This window comes from Betta splendens, chromosome 2 (assembly GCF_900634795.4).
Source record: "Betta splendens chromosome 2, fBetSpl5.4, whole genome shotgun sequence".
In the NCBI taxonomy this organism is placed as follows: domain Eukaryota; kingdom Metazoa; phylum Chordata; class Actinopteri; order Anabantiformes; family Osphronemidae; genus Betta; species Betta splendens.
The window spans coordinates 27,853,589-27,859,588 of NC_040882.2; the positions used below are offsets into that span (position 1 = coordinate 27,853,589).

The 6,000-nt window shown below is 44.5% G+C and overlaps 1 long non-coding RNA gene across 1 annotated transcript; it reads left to right on the plus strand.

Annotated features, from left to right (window-relative positions):
- The first annotated feature begins 5,515 nt into the window (after positions 1–5,515).
- LOC129603789 (uncharacterized) lies at positions 5,516–5,769 on the plus strand. The gene is made up of 2 exons (XR_008694010.1): positions 5,516–5,599; positions 5,690–5,769. It is a non-coding gene; the product is annotated as an uncharacterized LOC129603789 (long non-coding RNA).
- The last annotated feature ends 231 nt before the right edge of the window (positions 5,770–6,000 follow it).

A 6,000-nucleotide genomic window follows, 5' to 3' on the forward strand; every position in this document is an offset into this window, starting at 1 on the left:
TCTTATCAAGCATGTACTTACGTTTGGGGAAGCAGCAAGTAGTTCACGTCTTGTAGGAACAGAGGCTTCTTCAACCTCAAGCCCAGTAATAAATATACCCTCGTTTTCAAAGCAGACGGAGGTGAAATGGTGTCCACACACAAAGAAGCATTTAGGCAGCGGTGTATGGGGTGCCGAATGTAAAAGGAGCACCTATAACTAGTTTTCTCGCATTTAACTAAATGACACAACATATTCTCACATTTAGTTAAATGTGCAAAATGTGTGTCTAAATGTAAATGTAAATTATGTAAATGTTAATGTTAAATGTAAATCTAAATGTAAATGTTAAATGTTAAATGTTAAATGTAAATGTTAAATGTTAAATGTAAATGTTAAACGATCGAACTGAATATTTAAGTAGAGAAAAGCAGGTGTTAAAAGCCTGGTTTGGCTTGAAGATGCTGCTTCACATGCGTAAAGTCCTGAATCAGCCGTGAAGAAGAAGTCAAGGACACACAGATGCACTAAAAACAGGTCAACCCACATTTTAAACTTGGTGAACTCCATAAGTTCCATTTGGAACTTTCATTGCTGCAAGCTGCATCAGGAGGATTCAGTGGTTCTCATTGAGGTTAAATCCTGATACTGTAGCTAAAGGTTTACATAGTCTTCCATTACAACTAATCATGTTTTAGCCATTTAAGTTCAGCTCAAAGCAGCAACATAGATACAGACATGGAGGTGAAGCAATAGTGTCTACAAAAAGACGTGTATGTGTGAAGTTAGGCCTGTTCTTATCATGATCTTAATAAATAAGCTCACTGTAATGGAAAAATTGTACTTTAATGCTTCATGGGTTCATTTCTGACTCTGTATAGTGACCATGCATTCTGTACTTGTTGATTAGACCCAGAACTGAACATTCTCAGACAGACAATCTATCTCCCTCTCAAGGTGACCGATTGTTCATGGCCTGAGTCTGCCTTTTAACTCTGGGCTCTGGCTCCTTTCTGTCTGATGCCTCACCAGACCCAAGGCTGTAGCCTTGTTTATTCCCTGTGTAATATGAACATCTTCACCCACAGTGTGATAAGGAGATTCCACCAGGTCCAGGGAGAAAGGTTAAAAGGCAGAAGCAACTTTAGGATCGTGGGCTCTTTGCATTATACCTCCGTGGTGTGTGCACTGATCTCCCCAGCTGGTTTTCTTTTTTTTTTATTTGCTTTCCCCATTATTTTTATTTTTTCCTTTCTTTATTATTTCAATAAATCGCACAAAAGGACAACTCTCTCTCATCTGCTTCTTTATGGGAAATTTCCACCACAGAAATTGGCGTCTACGAACAGGATCCGCGGCAGGTCGTCTGGACGGTGTGACCAGGGACGATAGTCCTGAGGACTAGGGTCGCTCAGCCTCCAAACCTCTACAGCTGTTCTGAGTGGGAGGACTGCTCACCCGTCTGGATCGCCTCTGACGAGATCCAACGAACACAAAATCCAACCTCTACTCGGCCCGGTGAGAGAGATTCCGTTTTGTTGCGACTTATTGAAGAGAAAAAAAAAAAGAAATGGGTTTGAAATTGGTTTCAGGTATTCGGGTTTACTTGGCTCTGATCATTTGGTTTAGGGAAAGTAAGGCAAATAACAATTAATTCTAAAGCATCCCCAACTAGACTAAAACAAACAACGACAAAAGAAAATATAACTAGGAAAAGAGAGAATAATATTTCTAAAACGACTATGTGGCTGAAAACATCTAAAATATAATAATTAGGACCAAACAAATTTTTTTTTTTTTAATTTTTAAAAATTTAATATTCGGGTAAAATTAATTAGGTCAAAGTCTGCCCTGGTGGCCGAGACGGTGGTTGCTAAGGGTTGGCTCGTGGGACCGAGCTTGTTTTGTCTGTACTGAGGATACAGACCAGTGTGCAGATCTGAGCGCAGTCCAAAGGGAGTGGACAAGAAATAAAAGACGGCTTCTGAAATACGGAGCGCGTTTGCAGGGGGAAGTGGTTTTGAGATACGAGGGACCCGGGTCTTAGAGGGGCCTGACGGTGAGGGACCACTTCCGAGAACCCTGTCGCTGATCTGAGCGGTTCCCTTTCTACGGAGACATCCGTGGAAGAGAAATTTCGAAAAAAGGTTCCGGCCGGAACACAAAAAAGTCTAAGGCAGAAAACCGCCGGGACTCTGAAAGATGGGTTCGGGGCGATCTAAGTCTCCACCACCAGACTGCAGCATTACAAAATTAATGAGACATAAATATGGTGATGAGTGCGTGTCATGTCTTCACGACTGGACAAAACATTATGGGTTTCAAGAAGGTGGTTCTCTCAGTGTGAAGGACATACGCGCTTTAAAAGAAAAATTAGAAGAAAAGGAGAAACAGCTCCACAAAAGTAGAACGATCAAAGTTAAAACTTTAGAAGAAATTGAATTAAACAAAAGATGCCTTGAAATTTGGGTTAAAGAATCAGAACGCAGGGAAAGACTGAAATGCCAAAAAGAGTTAGGAGGGAGAAAGAATGAGAGTGGTGACGTAGCTGGCAGAAAAGATAACAACTCTGTGGAAGCTCACACACCGCCACCATACACACATACACACACACACCATGATGAGAAACAGAGCGCTCCCACTGTTTCTGCTTTGTATCCTTTTGCAGAGCTGAGCGCGGTCAAGGTGAATCCCGATCTGGACTCCTTCTACGTCAGCAGGAGGGCCGGGCAGGGTGGACAGCCGGACCAACAGCAACAGCCTGACCAACGACAACAGCCCGACCAACGACAACAGCCTGATCAACGACAACAGCCTGATCAACGACAACAGCCTGATCAACGACAACAGCCAGACCCACATCAACAGCTTGACCAACATCAACTGCCTGCCCCACATTAACTGCCTGCACCTCTGCAGCAGCCTGGCCCACACCAACAGCCTGACCAACGACAACAGCCTGAACAACGACAACAGCCTAACCAACACCAACAGCCTGGCCAACCTCGGCTGCAGAGCAGTCAGAGCATGTGGAGGACAGTGAAAATGCCACACCAACTCCTGGAATGGATGCAGAGGCGTTCTGGGCCAATTCACCTCTTGGCTTCATTCCTACATCATCCGCTGCCACAAGCTGTGCCCATGCACCAACTGCCACTACGAGTGCTGCCTCTGCAACTACCATCGTTCGTACCCTAAGGAGCAACACACCAGTAGCTCCAGAAATCAGCTTGCCCATGGTGGAAGTGGCCGGCCCTGAAGGAAGCATGCTAGTGCACAGACCGTGGACTAGCGCTGACATAGCTGACTTTGCTCAAAATCTCCCAGACATCACTGTATCAGGAAAGACATTCGGCGCCAACCTTCTGGCTTTCTGCCAGGAGTACAGACCCACTGGAGCTGAGATCCGTCGCATCCTGGCCAAACGTCTTGCACCTTGTGAATACCAAAAGCTGGCTAGACAATTGCCTGATGTGACACTAGCTCTCAAACACAAAGACTGGACAAACAACTTTTGGAATCAGTTGATGATTTTGTTCACCACTGCATACAACACACACGGAGGAGCTCACCCTCCCCCGGAAGGAGTGGGAGGACTCATCTGTTCAACATACGAGAGTCACCTGTGTGAACTGGTGATGAAAGGCTTACTCCCTGAAGTTTTTGACGCCGTGAAGCAGTCATACATCGGATGGAAAGAAGAAGCGCGTCTGTCTGACCTCACAAGACACGCACGCCATGCTTATGACACTCTCCAGCAGAAGAAGATGGCAAAGAAGGAAAAACAACAGAGCAAATTGTATCTGCCATCCTTGGAGATGTTCTCTGCAATGCATAACAACAACAGAGGAGCGCACAGGTTTCGCGGGCGAGGAAGAAGAGACTTCAGACGGAATTGGCCCAACAGAGACACAGGGGGCGCATCTGGAGATCCAGGAAACGCTTGCCACATCTGCGGCGAGATGGGACACTGGAAGAAGTACTGCCCCCGGCTACGTCAGGTTCCACCCTCCCGGGCACTCTCGTCAGACTGACTAGAGGAGGAGCCCAGAGAAGGTTTCCGTTCACATGATGACGTAGACGGTACCGCACAGACACACACACACACACTCGCTCACACTTGATACATGCTCAATTGATTCAAATTCATGCTTGCCTGCTTGCAATGAAGACTTGCTTTCTGCTCAAAACATCCCACAGAGTGATTTTGAAAAGAATAACAAACAGCTGGCAACTGCTGCATGACTTTACAGTCAAATGGTTTCAAACAATTTCCTGATTTCGCTCTGACAGTTGAAGGTGAACGTATGGTGTTTTTAGTAGACTCAGGAACAACAAATTCGGTAATAAAATCTTCCATGTTTTCCAATCCACCTAAAATGAGTGGACGATTTGTGCACACTATAGGTTCGTCTGGCCAGACAATAAAAGAAAAACTTACTGTGCCTCTGTCTTGCACAACATCAGACGGCAAGACACTCAAACATTCATTTTTGCTTTCAAACTTATGCCCAGTTAATCTATTAGGAAGAGATCTCATGTGTAGTTTAGGTATTTCACTGATTTCCACTCCGGAGGGAGTGCAGGTCACAACCACGGACAATGTGAATAATTATTCCTTTGTTTGTGTTAATTTCAGCTCAGAGCCGCTGCTCTACTCTTATCAGTGGCTGCTGAAGGGAGAGGCTGTAACTGAGGCCCTCATACAGGCTGCTCGACAGCTTGTTTCCTCACAGAATACGACCTTTAGAGACGCATCTGACCTGTCTTGTACAGCACATGTGTCCACTGGTCCTGATGAGGAGTTTGAAAAATCATGGTTACGCACACATGCGGACAAACTGACCTCAACCTCTCTATTCTGGGATGAACATAGGTCTGCGCTTGCGATTTCTCTCACTAACGAACAAGAGAGATTTGTTGATGCTTATTCTACAGATCCACATGTCCTTCTGTCAAAACATGACGGAGACAGATGGCAGGACTTGGGTCCTTTCGTGGACAGATGTCAACGGGAAGGAGACTGGCAAATGACTTCTGACCCGAATGTGATGTATTCACCTACTTTGCATGCTTACAAAAAACTTTTTCTGTCTAACTTTCATGCGCAGCGTACAGTGCACTTGGTACCACAACATTCCACACACACTCCACACCACGTGTTTCTGTCGAAGGATGCTCTGACGCAGTATCCAGCCTCACAGGAAGTTCCAGCTTCCCTGTGGGCCACACACAAATATGATGTAGGTTTGATCAAAGGGTGTGACCCAGTGGTCATCATGCCGAAATCTGACTACAGACCATGCAAACAGCAATACCCTTTAAAAAGAGAAGCAATTGAAGGGATAACACCGGTTTTAACTGACATAAATGTCAAGTCATGTTTATATTTTATTTGCATATTTATTGTGTGTTTATAATCATTTGATTGTTAATGCGGACCCGGAACAAAGTTTGTGTTCCGCCGGACATTTTTGCTGGTACACGAGTGAGAAGCATGTGGAGAGAAGTGAAGGTACAAGAAAGAAAGGTACAACAGGCAAGAAAGTGAAGGTTAAGCATTTATTTTGGGATTTTTGATGATTCGTAACCATTCCCTCTGGGGTGTGCAGCCAGCAAGGTACGTTTATTTTGTGTTTGGTTTATGTCGTGCATTTATTTATAATTCTGTTTGTCTCTTTAAAATGTGATGTTTTACTGTACGTCATAGTTCGACGGTGGATTTGTTCGGACGTAAGGAGCAACAAGTGCTCAGAAGGAAAGAATAAATTCATCTGTGATGATAAAGAACTGCTTCGTTGTCTCATTGGAGGGAGTGATAGTCGAACTCGTTTTGCAACAAGCCGAAGCAGACCTGCAAGACTCCCGACGCGTCGTCGACAAGCATCTCAGATAAGCTGTTATAAACGTTAAGGACCGTAATCTAAGTTACCTTTGGACATTTAAGAGTAATCGTGATATTAGTGTTTTGAAGTTCAGTGTTGTTATTGAAGGGTCGGTCAATTAAGTTCAATTAAGTGC